Source organism: Thalassophryne amazonica, chromosome 13, assembly GCF_902500255.1.
Source record: "Thalassophryne amazonica chromosome 13, fThaAma1.1, whole genome shotgun sequence".
Classification (NCBI taxonomy): Eukaryota; Metazoa; Chordata; class Actinopteri; order Batrachoidiformes; family Batrachoididae; genus Thalassophryne; species Thalassophryne amazonica.
Genome location: NC_047115.1, coordinates 56,588,320 through 56,608,341, shown reverse-complemented (window position 1 = coordinate 56,608,341; position 20,022 = coordinate 56,588,320). Strand labels below are relative to the sequence as shown.

Sequence of the window (20,022 nt, the reverse complement as noted above, 5' to 3'; positions counted from 1 at the left end):
GTGAATTTGATTTAAAAAATACGAATAATCCTACCTTACACTGCGGAAGCTATGGCTATTTTTCCGACATACTTGGCCGCATCCTTTATAAATAAATTCTGCAGCCCTCCTGTGAATCGATACTCTCCATTCCCCGACAATACAAGTCCGGCGCAACAAGATGGTTCAGCGGATGAAAATAAGATGCGTTACTCTCCGATCTGCACGCTCATATCCTCCCGACTTCTTCTGACTCCTCCTGTGGGCTGATTCCCCATCCAAAAAGGAAAACAAAAAAGGAAAAAGGAGAAAAGGAGCGCAACACCACACGGCACACGGGCAGACAGAATTTCATGGAGTGTTGGCGAAGAGATGGGATTCTTTACAGCGTTGCCATCAATGAATTCGGCGCACTCCGCGTCTGTGTGTGCGCGCCGTTTGCTCCCTCCCTCCCTTCTCTCTCTCTCTCTCTCTCTCTCTCTGTGTGTGTGTGTGTGTGTCTCTCTCTCTTGCTGCTGAAAAAAAAGAAGGAAAAGAAGAGGGTAAAACATCCGTAGTGGGTGGATGTGAGGTGCTGAGCGGTTATAAGTTACATGGGAGAGGAGCGCACGCGCTGCGCGCACAGCTCCGGGAACAGGCTGCAATATCACGTCACACAGCCAGCCGCTAAGACAAAGCACGTACGTGCGCCTCTTACTGCCGCTGCGTCTGGCACCAGCAGCACTTTCTGGCCTCCTCCTCCTCCTTTCTTCGCTCCCCACCTCCCCCCCCTTTTTTTTCTCCTTCTTTTTCCAGCCTCCCCTTAATTCCAGGCAAAAGGGTTTCCCCCTGAACCGGACCCTCACTGTGATGCGCGCACAGTTGTGGGTTGGTGCTGCTGCAGCAAATCAGCAGGGATAAGATATGGATTTATTTTCCAGAAAAAAAGGGGGGGGGGGGTGGAATAACACGGGATGATAAAAACCAGGCGGCATGCGCGCTCACCCAGTGGGACCCGAGACCCGGATTATCTGTACCTCACTGTCCCTCTCCTGTGGCTCCTGATGGGTTGCAGCGGCTGTTGTTGTGGTTTCTCCGCTGGTTGGGTGGCGGCGTGCTGCACATCCTCCTGTTCGCCGCCTTCACGCTGTTGGAAACAGACGCTGAGGACGCAAAGTTGTGCGTTCTCTTTGGAAAACTTGTTCCCCACCTGAAGTCTTGCTGCACCTCTCACAGTTGCACAGAGGAAAGTCAACCCCGGTGCGTTCGACGAGTGAATGGATACGCGGACAATTCTATGCACTTAATAAAAACCAACAATAATAATAATAATGAGGTAAGGTGGCTCTTGAAAAACTTAATCAGCTTTTCAAGTTTTAGAAGTGACTGATTTTCAGTCACGGCTCCTGCAGGGTTTGGTGTCTTTTGGTTATGGATGCTTATTGAAGAAGATTTCAATGTGTTCTCATTTGGAGCAGACAAATAGTGAATGGAACAGCTGGCAGTGTAGGCGTTGTACCACAGGGGGCGCACCACTTTTCATCAGAACCATAAATAACCAAGGTAGGCGCTTTTTGTTAGGTCCCAAACAATGAGCATTATTTACAGTGGTGGTTGATGTTTGATTCAGATTTTCTTTTTTTTCTTTTTTTTGGTCCAAGGAGTGTACACAGGTACTGTGCTGCACAGACTGGAGGAGGAGACTCTTGCCATTTTCTCAGTGAAAACTGGTGTTCATCAGGGTTATGTTCTGGGTCCTTCAATATTCAATGCTTGCATGGACTGGGTGTTGGGTAGGGTTGTGGAAAACAGCAACTTAGATGCTTCTGTTGATGAGGAAAGATTTCCTGACCTTGACATTGTGGACGATGCTGTGATCTTTGTGGAATCAATGGATACCCTTTTTGATTGAATTACTTGAGAAGTTGAGTGAGTAATCAAAGTGTCTGGGTTTGCAATTGTCTTGGAGCTAAAGAAAAAGCCTGGATCCAGGCTTTCATTGACTTCCTGGATTCAGCCATCTGAAGTCTATCTGTATGTGGTAAAAGGTTTGAACTTATCTCAGCAGTGGCATTCATGTATTTGGGTTCTTGGCAGTGTTCTAGTTGAGTCCATCTCCCCCGAGGCCAAGGCCAAGATCAAGTCACATCACCTCAAGGCCAAGGCAGATGCCAAGTATTATATAAAGGCATATAAAAACTAGGGGTGGGACTTTAACATGTTAATTCAAATTAATTAATTAGAACAAAAATAACACGTTAAAAAAATTAACATATTCAATCACAGTTTGCATCCAGACAACACGGAACGTTTGTCAGTGTCTGATTTCATGGTCCACCAATCACATTGATGCACAAGATGCGTTTTGCTGTGACTGTGCAGAAGACAAACACCCAACACTATGCAGAAAACTGCGCTGAGCAGTTTGTTTCTGTGGCAGAAGCCTGAGACAATTCAACAAAAGGTCACCACAACTGGAACAGACAGTGCACGAACCATGATGGCTGCAGCAAGACACCTTCCATTCCAACACATGCCTTGTATTGCTCACATCCTAAAAAGAACCATCGCTGTTAGCCTTGCTGACAGTGGGTTTACTGATGCTTTGGCAAAATGTCACAAGATAGTGGATCACTTTAAACACAGCCCTGCCAATACAGCAGAACTACACCAGAAACAGAGCCACTCATACAGGATGTAACCACAAGGTGGAATTCAACACTGGACATGATCTCTCATCTCCTGAAGAACAAAGAGGCTGTAACCACTGCTTTAGGCCGACAGAAGCACAAGATAGTTGTGTTAACTGCAGCAGAGCTGGTGAAATTGCAAAAGCTGGTGCCCATCCTTGAACCATACAGGTGAAAAAACCACACATGATTTGAACACTGATGGAATGAAAATGTTTCCCATTAACAGATACAAACTTATCATGTGATGGCACCTTCATAGCAAAATGTGTGCAGTTAATAGCTCCAATTACATTTGGAAAACCGGCTCTTAGTACGCTGTAATGTTGGAATGTACTCGGATGAGATTTGGATGATTGATTGTGTTCCACACAGTGAGTCTTGACACAGCTGGCATGATTGGCGCAAGGTTGACTGGCACACGCTTGACCGATCATCCAGCTCACGCTGGAATGCCCATGATGCCAGGATGATCAGCACCTGTGTGCACACAAACAACCCCTGGCTCCTTGCCGTATTGCCCTCTGGGCCAGTCGCAGTTCTGTGGGCAACTCCAGTAACAGCATCCTTGGTAATCGAAATTGGTTTATGAGCCGTTGTCATTTGCAAGTAAATCCTCATGTTCCCCGAGTACACACTCATGTCACATTGCACCATGTGCAAGGTCCTCTAACAGCGCTAAAGCCAGCACTGTTGTTGTCATTTTACGCATCACTTTGCACATGCTTTTATATCTACACATATAACTGCAAACACGTGGGTGTGTTAATTGATCATCAGTGTGTCTCTGATGTGCACATTCACTCTGAGGACTTCTTGTTTCATACTGTTAACGGCTCCCAGCATCACCTCTACATGTCCACAGTGGAACAATAGCTGTAGAAACGTACATACGCCAGCCTGGATTTTTGCATGACACACCGCACATTTCCACGCTCATGTCACTTTTGATACATTTGCACGTGGACGTGGAGATGGACGTACGCCAGGTTTTTGTGTGCTTTGTACATGAGGCCCCTGCTCTGGTAACTGTCTTTGAGAAGAATGCACACATCGAATAGAATAGAATTTGAATGGTGTCTGGATGATGGACATGCAGTCCCAGCTCCAGTTCTATCAACACAGCCAACTCAGACTGTGCCATTGAACATGACAATCTTGTGTGGACGTGTTAAAGGCTGCCAGAAGAACTGCTCCTCTGCAAAGAAGGTCGTTCCATGCTACACAGGGTGCCAGGGGCTGGCAAGATACAATGCTGGAAACACACGAGGGCAATGGCAGCAGCTGTGGCTCAGAAAACAACCAGGAAGCAAAAACTGGTCTGGAGACTGCATTCTGGCCATTTTTACCACTAAATGTTCTCATTTATACTTCTTGAGTGTGAAAAGTTCTTACTGGTGTCTTGTAATGTTTTCACCTGTACTTTATTCATTCTTTGGTGTGTACCAATTTTGACATCCTTTTCCTTGTTTAATTTCTGGGTTCTCCAATCACTTTAATGTTGTGTTGGCTTTGTTGTCAACACCTCTGTTACAAAAATCTCACAAATCAGAAAGTGAAACAAGTTAAAATTTGAGTTGAACTGAAAAAAGCTTGTATTTTCATACTTTGTGTGTTTGCGTGTGTGTATATATATGTGTGTTTTATGACACATAATGACACTGAAGTGGAAAAGAATGTGACTCATTACAACAGAACATTTCCTAAAAAAATATAATATTTTAAGTGCATCTTCAAATTAGTAGGCAATATGCAGCCTTCACTTCTGAATACATGCGTAATTAAGGCATGAACTGAAAGCTTATTTTTCCACTCCTGAAATTTGGACTTATTCTGTTTCAAGCTGAAACAGAGGTATCACACAGATTTCAACAATAAACCCGTGAGTTAAAAGCGGCATGAGGGGTTATATTGTTTGGACCCTCCCTGTAGGTTTCCAGTAGTTAGTTAAGCCGGTTGTGATTCTTGAAGGTCCCAGATATTTTTTTATGGGTCACAATTTTTTTTCAATGTTCCACGTCTGTTACGCCTTTTTTGCCGCCTGGGTAATACAACATGGTTAAGCCCTGGTCCCACCAAATAATGAAGAATGAATAATGAGCCACGTAGCATGTTTTTTTTTTTTTTTTTGTATGAGTCCAGTTATTCAACAATCGTGGGAGAATAGTGGCTCTGAGAGACTCTTAGAAGCAGAATATCTGGCTAACAAGGCTCATCTCTGAGTGTGGCGCTAATTTCAAGAAGTTCAAAATTTAGCAACAACCATGTGGGGCAGTTTGTGTATGAGGTACTACGAGGACAAAAGAATATTTCAGAGGCATGCTTGTGGTGAGGACAAGGCTGTAAAAAGCCCATTATCTGAGCACCTGGTGGCTACGAGGACTGGACAAGCTATTTTGGCTCAGTCCTCTTGCCCACTACAATTCCACCTGCTTTGTGCGCCGGACGCTGTATATAAAATAATTATTTTGTTGCGGATGAATCATTTTTTGTCAGCGCTTGGATGTTGAAAACACCTCTAATCGCTTCTGAAATCACAGAGGATGTTTCATTTGCAGCTTTTTTCCTCTCTCTGTCTCATGCACTGAGGTGGAGAACATATTTGGAACAGCCTAAAAGGTAAGTATTTGTAATGTTTTAATATCTTGGTAAAACAGTTGCATGTTCATTCCTTCTTTATAAGCAGCTGTAAAAGTATTTTTATGATAGATTTAACATCTTGTTATAATGGATCACATAATGGATGACTTGCATCCAAGACAAGCATTTACACGGAATGCAAGCTCGCAAAAGGCCAATTTTTAAAGACATTAATTTTTAAAGACATCAACGAACATAAAGTTAAAAGTTGGACCACAGTGTCAAAATGACTGTAAGCCACGGAAGAAATAACACCAGCGAGAAGAAGTGCCGAGGCGATTGTCCAGGAACTCATGGTTCGGTTCTAGCTGGTCTGGTTATGGAATTGTTTTTTTTGGGGGGGGGGGTGGGGGGGGTGGAGTGGTCAATCCATCCAGTTGTGGGTGTATATAATTAAAGCAGCCATCTCATTGTGGTGTCTTTTTTTTTTTTTTTTGGTTACAGAGAGCTGGGTGAACACACAGAACTGCTGCATTTAATGACTCTGGAACACAGGTGAACAGCAGCCTGGCGCATGGCACACACCGGACAGACTCTGCAGGAGCATCTTTTTTTGGACTGCATTTAAAAAATGTGACATCTTGAATGGATGCTGTGAACTGAAAACCCACACTTTAAAGTGCTCGAGGGCTGGAGGTTTGGACCAAACCCATGCCTGAACGAGCACCAACGTCACGTTACATGACATTCACAATCTTTACTTGTCATTTCAGCAGTGCGCTATACTCCCTGTCACTCATGCACGTCTTGCTCTTAATGACTTTCCTTCTTCTTCTTTTCTATGCACACCTTTCCATCCCTAGGCTCAGCTCAACCTGCTCCTTAGTCTTGGTACAGATCACAATGTTGTCCACAAATATTGTAGTCCTTGGAGATGCCTTTCTGACATCACCTTTAAACTATCCATCATATTACATACAACAAAGGGGTCAGAGTTCCACCTCCAACTTCAACCCATCTATCCTTCACAACTCACTTACTGCAGTACAACTCACTGCTGACACACTGTCCTTGTACGCACCCTCCCATACTTTTCTCCTTTTCCTGACTTCCTCCTGCTCATCTCTTGGCACCCAATCATAAGCTTTCTCTAAGTCCTTGAACACATAATGCACCTCCTGTTGGCCTTTCCGATACCTCAACATCAGTGCACCAATCAAACATCACATTGCATCTGTAGTGCTGTATTAAGGCATGAAAACATTGGAGCAGATCTCCACCACAGATCTCCACAGATCTCCACCTCTCCTCTCAGCCAAGCTTCCTCTATTCTTTCACATTACTTTATGCTGTGACTGATCAACATTAAACCTCTGTAGCATTCTCACCAGGATTTTTTCACAGCATAGGGGAACTTAGCGCGACATAGCAGCGCAATGGGCATTGTAGGCATGCGTATTGTAGGAGGGTCCAAAGGCATACCATGGAGAAAATTTTGAAATTTATAGCCCCCTATGCTGGTTAAATCACAGCATAGGGGATCCAGATCACAGCATTTCTCCGGCACTCTCCATGCATTCCCTCCCTTACCATTATTAAATAATCTGATTAGAAACTTCACTCTCATATCTGCTAAAGATATCCATGCCTCCCCTCCATTGCTACATTTGGACCAAGTACTTTTCCATGCTTTATTTTCTTCATAGTTGTCATCACTTCTGTTGTGAAAGTGTAGTGACACGGACCCACAACAGGGGGCGCAAATGAACGGTCAATAGATGAGCCAAAAAGTAACAATTTAATGTTGTGAAATGTGCACAACGAATATACAGACAATCTCAGAATATAATTACAGTCAAATTACAAAGGTGACGTGTGGGCAGGCTCGAGGATAGAAGACGTCTGTCCTGAGAAGAGCCGGAACCACACGATTTCCGCCCCCACCGAACCTGGTGAATACTGGAGCCGCCAAGTCCCGAATTCCCAGGTGATCACCGTCCCCGACTGTCGGATCTGGTACTGCTGGCGAGAACAAAGACAGTCAAGTGTGGGTGTGTGTACACCCAGTAACAACAGCGGTGGGAATGCCACCTCCACCTCTCACTCAATATGTGCAGAGTACCGCAGTGATTCCTCAGGGGAAAAGAGTGCCGTCCTGCACTCACTCAGACATTTGACTTTCCTTACCAAAGTTACCTGGAGGAACAGAATATTTCAGCCTGACTTTCTCACTCTGAAATCAGTGGAAATAGCTGCCAGGAGCTCTTGCTTGCCTCTACTGGTGGTTGGCTCTCACTGCGGTATTGTATCACTTCCTGTTCCGGAGCACAGCGGTGTTTTTCTGTATCTGTTAGCTGTTTAATCTGCGCAGTTAGATTGATCTAGTTATCTAGATTACGATTTGTTTCCCAGTGTAATCTTTACGTGCCTTAACTAAAGCACTCATTCTGCTGAATCACCTCTAAATTATTTACACATTATTCACTTTGCGTGTTTTTAGGAATCCGCTAGCTTAGCGTAGCTACTAGCTCTTAGCCGATTTAGCATGGCGGCTTCTCCTGTCTCTCCCGCACTTTTCTGCTCTGGGTGTGAAATGTTTAGTTATTCCTCGGCCTCCTTTAGCAGTAATGGTACTTGTAATAAGTGTAGCTTATTCGTAGCTTTGGAGGCCAGGCTGGGCGAATTGGAGACTCGGCTCCGCACCGTGGAAAATTCTACAGCTAGCCAGGCCCCTGTAGTCGGTGCGGACCAAGGTAGCTTAGCCGCCGTTAGTTCCCCTCTGGCAGATCCCGAGCAGCCGGGAAAGCAGGCTGACTGGGTGACTGTGAGGAGGAAGCGTAGCCCTAAACAGAAGCCCCGTGTACACCGCCAACCCGTTCACATTTCTAACCGTTTTTCCCCACTCGACGACACACCCGCCGAGGATCAAACTCTGGTTATTGGCGACTCTGTTTTGAGAAATGTGAAGTTAGCGACACCAGCAACCATAGTCAATTGTCTTCCGGGGGCCAGAGCAGGCGACATTGAAGGAAATTTGAAACTGCTGGTTAAGGCTAAGCGTAAATTTGGTAAGATTGTAATTCACGTCGGCAGTAATGACACCCGGTTACGCCAATCGGAGGTCACTAAAATTAACATTAAATCGGTGTGTAACTTTGCAAAAACAATGTCGGACTCTGTAGTTTTCTCTGGGCCCCTCCCCAATCAGACCGGGAGTGACATGTTTAGCCACATGTTCTCCTTGAATTGCTGGCTGTCTGAGTGGTGTCCAAAAAATGAGGTGGGCTTCATAGATAATTGGCAAAGCTTCTGGGGAAAACCTGGTCTTGTTAGGAGAGACGGCATCCATCCCACTTTGGATGGAGCAGCTCTCATTTCTAGAAATCTGGCTAATTTTCTTAAATCCTCCAAACCGTGACTATCCAGGGTTGGGACCAGGAAGCAGAGTTGTAGTCTTACACACCTCTCTGCAGCTTCTCTCCCCCTGCCATCCCCTCATTACCCCATCCCCGTAGAGACGGTGCCTGCTCCCAGACTACCAATAACCAGCAAAAATCTATTTAAGCATAAAAATTCAAAAAGAAAAAATAATATAGCACCTTCTACTGCACCACAGACTAAAACAGTTAAATGTGGTCTATTAAACATTAGGTCTCTCTCTTCTAAGTTCCTGTTGGTAAATGATATAATAATTGATCAACATATTGATTTATTCTGCCTAACAGAAACCTGGTTACAGCAGGATGAATATGTTAGTTTAAATGAGTCAACACCCCCGAGTCACACTAACTGTCAGAATGCTCGTAGCATGGGCCGGGGCGGTGGATTAGCAGCAATCTTCCATTCCAGCTTATTAATTAATCAAAAACCCAGACAGAGCTTTAATTCATTTGAAAGCTTGTCTCTTAGTCTTGTCCATCCAAATTGGAAGTCCCAAAAACCAGTTTTATTTGTTATTATCTATCGTCCACCTGGTCGTTACTGTGAGTTTCTCTGTGAATTTTCAGACCTTTTGTCTGACTTAGTGCTTAGCTCAGATAAGATAATTATAGTGGGCGATTTTAACATCCACACAGATGCTGAGAATGACAGCCTCAACACTGCATTTAATCTATTATTAGACTCTATTGGCTTTGCTCAAAAAGTAAATGAGTCCACCCACCACTTTAATCATATCTTAGATCTTGTTCTGACTTATGGTATGGAAATAGAAGACTTAACAGTATTCCCTGAAAACTCCCTTCTGTCTGATCATTTTTTAATAACATTTACATTTACTCTGATGGACTACCCAGCAGTAGGGAATAAGTTTCATTACACTAGAAGTCTTTCAGAAAGCGCTGTAACTAGGTTTAAGGATATGATTCCTTCTTTATGTTCTCTAATGCCATATAACAACACAGTGCAGAGTAGCTACCTAAACTCTGTAAGGGAGATAGAGTATCTCGTCAATAGTTTTACATCCTCATTGAAGACAACTTTGGATGCTGTAGCTCCTCTGAAAAAGAGAGCTTTAAATCAGAAGTGTCTGACTCCATGGTATAACTCTCAAACTCGTAGCTTAAAGCAGATAACCCGTAAGTTGGAGAGGAAATGGCGTCTCACTAATTTAGAAGATCTTCACTTAGCCTGGAAAAAGAGTCTGTTGCTCTATAAAAAAGCCCTCCGTAAAGCTAGGACATCTTTCTACTCATCACTAATTGAAGAAAATAAGAACAACCCCAGGTTTCTTTTCAGCACTGTAGCCAGGCTGACAAAGAGTCAGAGCTCTATTGAGCTGAGTATTCCATTATCTTTAACTAGTAATGAGTTCATGACTTTCTTTGCTAACAAAATTTTAACTATTAGAGAAAAAATTACTCATAACCATCCCAAAGACGTATCGTTATCTTTGGCTGCTTTCAGTGATGCCGGTATTTGGTTAGACTCTTTCTCTCCGATTGTTCTGTCTGAGTTATTTTCATTAGTTACTTCATCCAAACCATCAACATGTTTATTAGACCCCATTCCTACCAGGCTGCTCAAGGAAGCCCTACCATTATTTAATGCTTCGATCTTAAATATGATCAATCTATCTTTGTTAGTTGGCTATGTACCACAGGCTTTTAAGGTGGCAGTAATTAAACCATTACTTAAAAAGCCATCACTTGACCCAGCTATCTTAGCTAATTATAGGCCAATCTCCAACCTTCCTTTTCTCTCAAAAATTCTTGAAAGGGTAGTTGTAAAACAGCTAACTGATCATCTGCAGAGGAATGGTCTATTTGAAGAGTTTCAGTCAGGTTTTAGAATTCATCATAGTACAGAAACAGCATTAGTGAAGGTTACAAATGATCTTCTTATGGCCTCGGACAGTGGACTCATCTCTGTGCTTGTTCTGTTAGACCTCAGTGCTGCTTTTGATACTGTTGACCATAAAATTTTATTACAGAGATTAGAGCATGCCATAGGTATTAAAGGCACTGCGCTGCGGTGGTTTGAATCATATTTGTCTAATAGATTACAATTTGTTCATGTAAATGGGGAATCTTCTTCACAGACTAAAGTTAATTATGGAGTTCCACAAGGTTCTGTGCTAGGACCAATTTTATTCACTTTATATATGCTTCCCTTAGGCAGTATTATTAGACGGTATTGCTTAAATTTTCATTGTTACGCAGATGATACCCAGCTTTATCTATCCATGAAGCCAGAGGACACACACCAATTAGCTAAACTGCAGGATTGTCTTACAGACATAAAGACATGGATGACCTCTAATTTCCTGCTTTTAAACTCAGATAAAACTGAAGTTATTGTTCTTGGCCCCACAAATCTTAGAAACATGGTGTCTAACCAGATCCTTACTCTGGATGGCATTACCCTGACCTCTAGTAATACTGTGAGAAATCTTGGAGTCATTTTTGATCAGGATATGTCATTCAAAGCGCATATTAAACAAATATGTAGGACTGCTTTTTTGCATTTACGCAATATCTCTAAAATCAGAAAGGTCTTGTCTCAGAGTGATGCTGAAAAACTAATTCATGCATTTATTTCCTCTAGGCTGGACTATTGTAATTCATTATTATCAGGTTGTCCTAAAAGTTCCCTGAAAAGCCTTCAGTTAATTCAAAATGCTGCAGCTAGAGTGCTGACGGGGACTAGAAGGAGAGAGCATATCTCACCCATATTGGCCTCTCTTCATTGGCTTCCTGTTAATTCTAGAATAGAATTTAAAATTCTTCTTCTTACTTATAAGGTTTTGAATAATCAGGTCCCATCTTATCTTAGGGACCTCGTAGTACCATATCACCCCAATAGAGCGCTTCGCTCTCAGACTGCAGGCTTACTTGTAGTTCCTAGGGTTTGTAAGAGTAGAATGGGAGGCAGAGCCTTCAGCTTTCAGGCTCCTCTCCTGTGGAACCAGCTCCCAATTCAGATCAGGGAGACAGACACCCTCTCTACTTTTAAGATTAGGCTTAAAACTTTCCTTTTTGCTAAAGCTTATAGTTAGGGCTGGATCAGGTGACCCTGAACCATCCCTTAGTTATGCTGCTATAGACGTAGACTGCTGGGGGGTTCCCATGATGCACTGTTTCTTTCTCTTTTTGCTCTGTATGCACCACTCTGCATTTAATCATTAGTGATCGATCTCTGCTCCCCTCCACAGCATGTCTTTTTCCTGGTTCTCTCCCTCAGCCCCAACCAGTCCCAGCAGAAGACTGCCCCTCCCTGAGCCTGGTTCTGCTGGAGGTTTCTTCCTGTTAAAAGGGAGTTTTTCCTTCCCACTGTAGCCAAGTGCTTGCTCACAGGGGGTCGTTTTGACCGTTGGGGTTTTACATCATTATTGTATGGCCTTGCCTTACAATATAAAGCGCCTTGGGGCAACTGTTTGTTGTGATTTGGCGCTATATAAAAAAAAAATTGATTGATTGAATTGACTCAGCCTCCACAGAAAAAGGAACCGGTACTCCTGCAAGCACTCACAATATACAGATATATTGCAAAAACACAAACGGCTGAGGATATTACCTTCACTGAAGTACGATATCTCGGCGATGAGGTGGAGATGACGTCTGGGTTTTATGGAGTGAGATGATGAAGAATGAGTGACAGCTGTCAGGCAGTAATGAGTAACAGCTGTCACTCCCGGCTGTGTCCGTGGCGGCAGTGCCCTCTCGTGCCTGAAGCCCGCACTTCAGGCAGGGCGCCCTCTGGTGGTGGGCCAGCAGTACCTCCTCTTCTGGCGGCCCACACAACAACTTCATCCTTACTAATGTGTTGCTGTTCCTGTTTCATTCTCTACCACATCATCCACCTTTATGCCCATCCACCTTGAATGCATCTCTCATTCCTTCCATGCATCTCACCACTGTCACACCGTCCTTGTACATATCCTGCACCACCCTCACCTACTTCCCTTCCACTCCAGCCTTCCTCATACAATACCACAACTCTCTTCTGCTGGCACCCAGTCATAAGCTTTCTGTAAACCCATAAACACACAATGCAACTCCTTCTGGCCTTCTTCATACTTCTCCATCAGCACAGTCATAAAAAAAAAAAAAAAAAAAAAAAAAATCATTGCTTCTGTAGTGCTCTTTTTGCTTCCAGAACTCTTTCCCACAACCTCTGTGCTGTGACTGATCATCTTTTTGCATCTGTAGTTACTGCAGCTCTGCACATCACCCTTATGATTAAATATTGGAACCGGTGCACTTCTTCTCCAGTCCTCAATATTTTATTCAACAATCTGGTTAAAAACTCTGCTCCCATCTCTCCTAAACATTCTGATGCCTTCTCTTCTAAGTCCCTGTTGGTAAATGATATAATAATTGATCAACATATTGATTTATTCTGCCTTACAGAAACCTGGTTACAGCAGGATGAATATGTTAGTTTAAATGAGTCAACACCCCTGAGTCACACTAACTGTCAGAATGTTCGTAGCACAGGCCGAGGCGGAGGATTAGCAGCAATCTTCCATTCCAGCTTATTAATTAATCAAAAACCCAGACAGAGCTTTAATTCATTTGAAAGCTTGACTCTTAGTCTTGTCCATCCAAATTGGAAGTCCCAAAAACCAGTTTTATTTGTTATTATCTATCGTCCACCTGGTCGTTACTGTGAGTTTCTCTGTGAATTTTCAGACCTTTTGTCTGACTTAGTGCTTAGCTCAGATAAGATAATTATAGTGGGTGATTTTAACATCCACACAGATGCTGAGAGTGACAGCCTCAACACTGCATTTAATCTATTATTAGACTCTATTGGCTTTGCTCAAAATGTAAATGAGTCCACCCACCACTTTAATCATATCTTAGATCTTGTTCTGACTTATGGTATGGAAATAGAAGACTTAACAGTATTCCCTGAAAACTCCCTTCTGTCTGATCATTTCTTAATAACATTTACATTTACTCTGATGGACTACCCAGCAGTGGGGAATAAGTTTCATTACACTAGAAGTCTTTCAGAAAGCGCTGTAACTAGGTTTAAGGATATGATTCCTTCTTTATGTTCTCTAATGCCATATACCAACACAGTGCAGAGTAGCTACCTAAACTCTGTAAATGAGATAGAGTATCTCGTCAATAGTTTTACATCCTCATTGAAGACAACTTTGGATGCTGTAGCTCCTCTGAAAAAGAGAGCTTTAAATCAGAAGTGCCTGACTCCGTGGTATAACTCACAAACCCGTAGCTTAAAGCAGATAACCCGTAAGTTGGAGAGGAAATGGCGTCTCACTAATTTAGAAGATCTTCACTTAGCCTGGAAAAAGAGTCTGTTGCTCTATAAAAAAGCCCTCCGTAAAGCTAGGACATCTTTCTACTCATCACTAATTGAAGAAAATAAGAACAACCCCAGGTATCTTTTCAGCACTGTAGCCAGGCTGACAAAGAGTCAGAGCTCTATTGAGCTGAGTATTCCATTAACTTTAACTAGTAATGACTTCATGACTTTCTTTGCTAACAAAATTTTAACTATTAGAGAAAAAATTACTCATAACCATCCCAAAGACGTATCGTTATCTTTGGCTGCTTTCAGTGATGCCGGTATTTGGTTAGACTCTTTCTCTCAGATTGTTCTGTCTGAGTTATTTTCATTAGTTACTTCATCCAAACCATCAACATGTCTATTAGACCCCATTCCTACCAGGCTGCTCAAGGAAGCCCTACCATTATTTAATGCTTCGATCTTAAATATGATCAATCTGTCTTTGTTAGTTGGCTATGTACCACAGGCTTTTAAGGTGGCAGTAATTAAACCATTACTTAAAAAGCCATCACTTGACCCAGCTATCTTAGCTAATTATAGGCCAATCTCCAACCTTCCTTTTCTCTCAAAAATTCTTGAAAGGGTAGTTGTAAAACAGCTAACTGATCATCTGCAGAGGAATGGTCTATTTGAAGAGTTTCAGTCAGGTTTTAGAATTCATCATAGTACAGAAACAGCATTAGTGAAGGTTACAAATGATCTTCTTATGGCCTCAGACAGTGGACTCATCTCTGTGCTTGTTCTGTTAGACCTCAGTGCTGCTTTTGATACTGTTGACCATAAAATTTTATTACAGAGATTAGCACATGCCATAGGTATTAAAGGCACTGCGCTGCGGTGGTTTGAATCATATTTGTCTAATAGATTACAATTTGTTCATGTAAATGTGGAATCTTCTTCACAGACTAAAGTTAATTATGGAGTTCCACAAGGTTCTGTGCTAGGACCAATTTTATTCACTTTATACATGCTTCCCTTAGGCAGTATTATTAGACGGTATTGCTTAAATTTTCATTGTTATGCAGATGATACCCAGCTTTATCTATCCATGAAGCCAGAGGACACACACCAATTAGCTAAACTGCAGGATTGTCTTACAGACATAAAGACATGGATGACCTCTAATTTCCTGCTTTTAAACTCAGATAAAACTGAAGTTATTGTACATGGCCCCACAAATCTTAGAAACATGGTGTCTAACCAGATCCTTACTCTGGATGGCATTACCCTGACCTCTAGTAATACTGTGAGAAATCTTGGAGTCATTTTTGATCAGGATATGTCATTCAAAGCGCATATTAAACAAATATGTAGGACTGCTTTTTTGCATTTACGCAATATCTCTAAAAAGTCTCAGAGTGATGCTGAAAAACTAATTCATGCATTTATTTCCTCTAGGCTGGACTATTGTAATTCATTATTATCAGGTTGTCCTAAAAGTTCCCTAAAAAGCCTTCAGTTAATTCAAAATGCTGCAGCTAGATTACTAACGGGGACTAGAAGGAGAGAGCATATCTCACCCATATTGGCCTCTCTTCATTGGCTTCCTGTTAATTCTAGAATAGAATTTAAAATTCTTCTTCTTACTTATAAGGTTTTGAATAATCAGGTCCCATCTTATCTTAGGGACCTCGTAGTACCATATCACCCCAATAGAGCGCTTCGCTCTCAGACTGCAGGCTTACTTGTAGTTCCTAGGGTTTGTAAGAGTAGAATGGGAGGCAGAGCCTTCAGCTTTCAGGCTCCTCTCCTGTGGAACCAGCTCCCAATTCAGATCAGGGAGACAGACACCCTCTCTACTTTTAAGATTAGGCTTAAAACTTTCCTTTTTGCTAAAGCTTATAGTTAGGGCTGGATCGGGTGACCCTGAACCATCCCTTAGTTATGCTGCTATAGACGTAGACTGCTGGGGGGTTCCCATGATGCACTGTTTCTTTCTCTTTTTGCTCTGTATGCACCACACTGCATTTAATCATTAGTGATTGATCTCTGCTCCCCTCCACAGCATGTCTTTTTCCTGGTTCTCTCCCTCAGCCCCAACCAGTCCCAGCAGAAGACTGCCCCTCCCTGAGCCTGGTTCTGCTGGAGGTTTCTTCCTGTTAAAAGGGAGTTTTTCCTTCCCACTGTAGCCAAGTGCTTGCTCACAGGGGGTCGTTTTGACCGTTGGGGTTTTACATAATTATTGTATGGCCTTGCCTTACAATATAAAGCGCCTTGGGGCAACTGTTTGTTGTGATTTGGCGCTATATAAAAAAAAATTGATTGATTGATTGATTGATTGGACCAACTGTCTTCCAATTTTTATCCTCATCATAGCTGTCCTCACTTCATCCTGACTAAACTGTTTCACTTGATCATTTACTTTTTCCATATCACCCAGCCCTCCCTTTGTTTCTCTCTGTCTCATTTTTTTCATTCACCACCTCCTCAAAATACTCCCTCCACCTTCTCAACACTCTCCTCACTTGCCAGCACATTCCCATCTGTATCCTTTATCACTGCACATCCCATCCAACTCAGTAAATTTGTCTGGCCCATTGGAACAAGTCCTTTTCTCCTTGCTTAGTGTTCACCTTCATATACAGCTTGCTATATGCTTTTCCTTAGCCTTTGCCACATCTTATTTCACCTTATAACAAATTCCATTATCATCCTATTTACTTTCATGATTTATCTGATAATCCCAATTCTTTTTTTCCCCAACTCTTTCTCCTTATACCTTCCTGAACATCCTCATTCCACCACTGAGTCTGTCTACCTTATTTTGATCCTGCGGGTTAAAATTGTAACCTTTCAACATTTGACGATATTCTACACATCTTAAATTTGATTGGCCTGCTAATGCTGTCAATTCAACAGATCACTACAAAAATCCAGAGACTGAAAATGATTAGCATTTATAATGTACATATTCATGATTTTTAAAGTGTAATGAATGAGAAATGAAGGTGCATGACCTTCACACAACATGGACCTCAATTAATTTGCATGTTTTAAATAATTTTCCTATTTAGAGAATCTTTGACCAGATAGCACCAGTTGTCCATCAGGTACATTTTTCATGATGTTGCTCCTCTTTAATTTTTTTTTCTTCTTTTTGCTTAGGATTTAGTTGCTCTAATCACTTTGCTGTGCACAGTTAACTCTCATTAGCCCTACTATCTCTTTCAGGCCTTGACTGAATACATTCCATCTGAGCAGATGCTGCGTAAAGAGCTTATTTGTTTATTTATTTCTTGGAACTTGTGTTTGGTCAGGCAGTCTTTCCAAAAGAATGACACAGAACCACACAGAGCATCAGCACAGTGTGAGGAGAGAATTTGTTGATATTCCCACTATCCTATTCCACCCAGTGTTTACACTATAGTTAATCTGTTGCCAGACTTATAAAGGAGATTGCAGTCCTTCAGCTCACTTGGTCGCTGTGGCCTGTGACTGTAGTAGCATTCTAATTCCAGTCTTTCCTGGGCAGCCAGTGGAACATCAGGGGTGACCTCGAGCCAGCCCATTTTCCATGGCCATAATGATGACTGTAGTGTTTGGGGAGCTTTGGTTCAGTAGGCTAAGAGGTGAAAGAAATAAATGCAAAGCCTTATTAAGCAATGCAAATGCGACAAGTATCTCACTACTGACTCCCATGGAGGGCAGCTGCCAATGTTCAGAAAACTCCCATCATTCTCTTCTGGAAGGTGTTACTTTGTAGAAGAGTCATCTTGTAAGCATCCAGATGACAGATTCAAGAGCAATCCTAAATTGCGATTCAGTTCTACTATTATTTAAAGCTATAGGGCCTTTCAAATGTCACAAAAGCGATAATTAACTTGATACTGAAATCCAAGCATTGCAATGTCCTTTTTTTGGAACATGTTGCAAAACTACATCTTATTTTAACAAAGAGGATATATTTATCTGGGGGAAATTCTATAGTAAATATTGTCTTTGCCTTCATCGCCATCATGCAGACTAGCTACAGGAGGAAGCGCATGTGCACATGCATGAGGTTTTGAGATGACCTGTGACCCATCTTACGTTGACATCCATAAGATTTCTTGTAAATCACTTCCAAATCTACCAAATGCTGGTCATACCATCTGAACCCTTGAATTTTTCCCCCTCAGTGGTTGAAATTCTAAATAGGTTCCAGACAGCATGAATTTAGGTCATATTGGCAATATCATATTATGAATCCCTTATCTAAATGCTAAGGAAAAAATATAGTGGTACCAAAGAAAAAATATTTTTATAAGTTAGAGGGCATTATATAGCACATACAACCAGCATATTCGACAATCTTTTGTTTATCTGTCAGTAACCAAGTTGAAGTGCAGGTGGGTGTTGTTCCACCAAAGAACAAATTACAACAAAATCAATAGATGGTGCTATAAATATTGATTTAAAATTATTCAGGATCTCTTTTTGGTTAAAAAATTATCAGCTGCTCTCTGACCCGATGCTTACCTCTTCACCAAATGTCTGTGAAATCCATTTTTGCCTTTTTGAAATACAGATACAAATGAAATCTGTAGAAGGTACAACAAAAATATTGTTTCAAAATGATCCTGGATCGGAATATGGTTCAAAAGTTTATCAAGTCTTCCATCACCAAAGGCTTATGTCACCACCAACGTTCGCTGAAATCCGTTCATGCATTTTTGAGATGTTCTGCTCCTAACTGAACAATCACACAGACAGAGAAATGGAGTTGGTGGAGCTACCAATTAGTGCATTGTTGGATTCCTCACACGTATGTACTTATTTATTAAAATGTCACCCAAAACACATGCATTTGCAATCTTAATAGTAAACAGGCAAATCGATTATGCCAAATGAGTGAAATGGGTAAAGGGAAAAAAAAACTTAACCTCATGAAATTGGCTGTATTAATGGCAAATAATTTTTGCACCATTTACGATTACTTTTGGGTTGGGATGATAACTGAGACATCAAACCATAGTGACATTATACCTGATGTAAATATGAAAAATTTAGTTTGAGGGTGTGACAGGAGCGGCTTTTATTTAGAAAATGTCAGTAAACAGATGCAAAAATAAGTGTGCACCCCATCCATCCATCCATCCATCAATTTTCTTCCGCTTTATCCGGAGTCAGATCGCGGGGGCAGCAGCTCAAGCAAAGCTCAAGCAGCTCAAGCAAAAGCCGCCCAGACCTCCCGATCCACACACACCTCCCCCAGCTCCTCCGGGGGAACCCCAAGGCGTTCCCAAGCCAGCCGAGAGATGTAGTCCCTCCAGCATGTCCTGGGTCTTCCCCGGGGCCTCCTCCCAATGGGACGTGCCCGGAACATCTCTCTAGCGAGGCGTCCAGGGGGCATCCGGAAAAGATGCCTGAGCCACCTCAACTGACTCCTTTCGATGTGGAGGAGCAGCGACTTGACTCCGAGCTCCTCCCGAGTGACCGAGCTCCTCACCCTATCTCTAAGGGAGCGCCCAGCCACCCTGTGAAGGAAACTCATCTCGGCCGATGTACTTGCAATCTCGTTCTTTCGGTCATGAGCCAAATCTCATGACCATAGGTGAGGATCGGAACGTAGATCGATCGGTAAATCGAGAGCTTTAAAATTACTTTAAACTTTAAAATAATGATCAATATAAGATCAGTTCATCCCCCATTGGATTTGGAGAGCATTTGTGATATTCCTCATCTAATAGCAGCTGCAGAATCTGTCATATTATTCTGTCAACTCAAAAATCTGTTTGTGCACATGCTTTTTTTGAATTATTCATGACTTTGCATAAAGAATAGGTCTATTATCACCTGTTCTTGTTTGTGTACGTGTTTGCGCTCTTGAGTCTGAACTCTCTTGTGCATGCACGTGTGCACTGGCGCAGAATAGAATGTCGGCTTGATGTAACGGTCATTATGAAGCATTCAGAGCCATTACAAACTGTTGTGTGATAATTTATCAATTAATTATGGAATAAACATTAGTCTATTGATATTAACCAGCTATTGTGTGTTAAATATTATAGTGTGACTGTTTAAAGAATACATTAACTATTACTCACTGAGAAAA

The 20,022-nt window shown here is 42.1% G+C and overlaps 1 protein-coding gene across 12 annotated transcripts in view; it reads right to left on the bottom strand.

Annotated features, from left to right (window-relative positions):
- Positions 1 to 283, bottom strand: part of adgrb3 (adhesion G protein-coupled receptor B3) — a 463,324-nt gene extending 463,041 nt beyond the window's left edge. For all 12 annotated transcript variants that reach the window (XM_034184737.1, XM_034184736.1, XM_034184743.1 and 9 more), the window contains exon 1: positions 35 to 283. The gene's annotated coding sequence lies outside the window, so the exon portion shown is untranslated. The remainder of the gene's footprint in view (positions 1 to 34) is intronic.
- Positions 284 to 20,022: the final 19,739 nt, after the last annotated feature.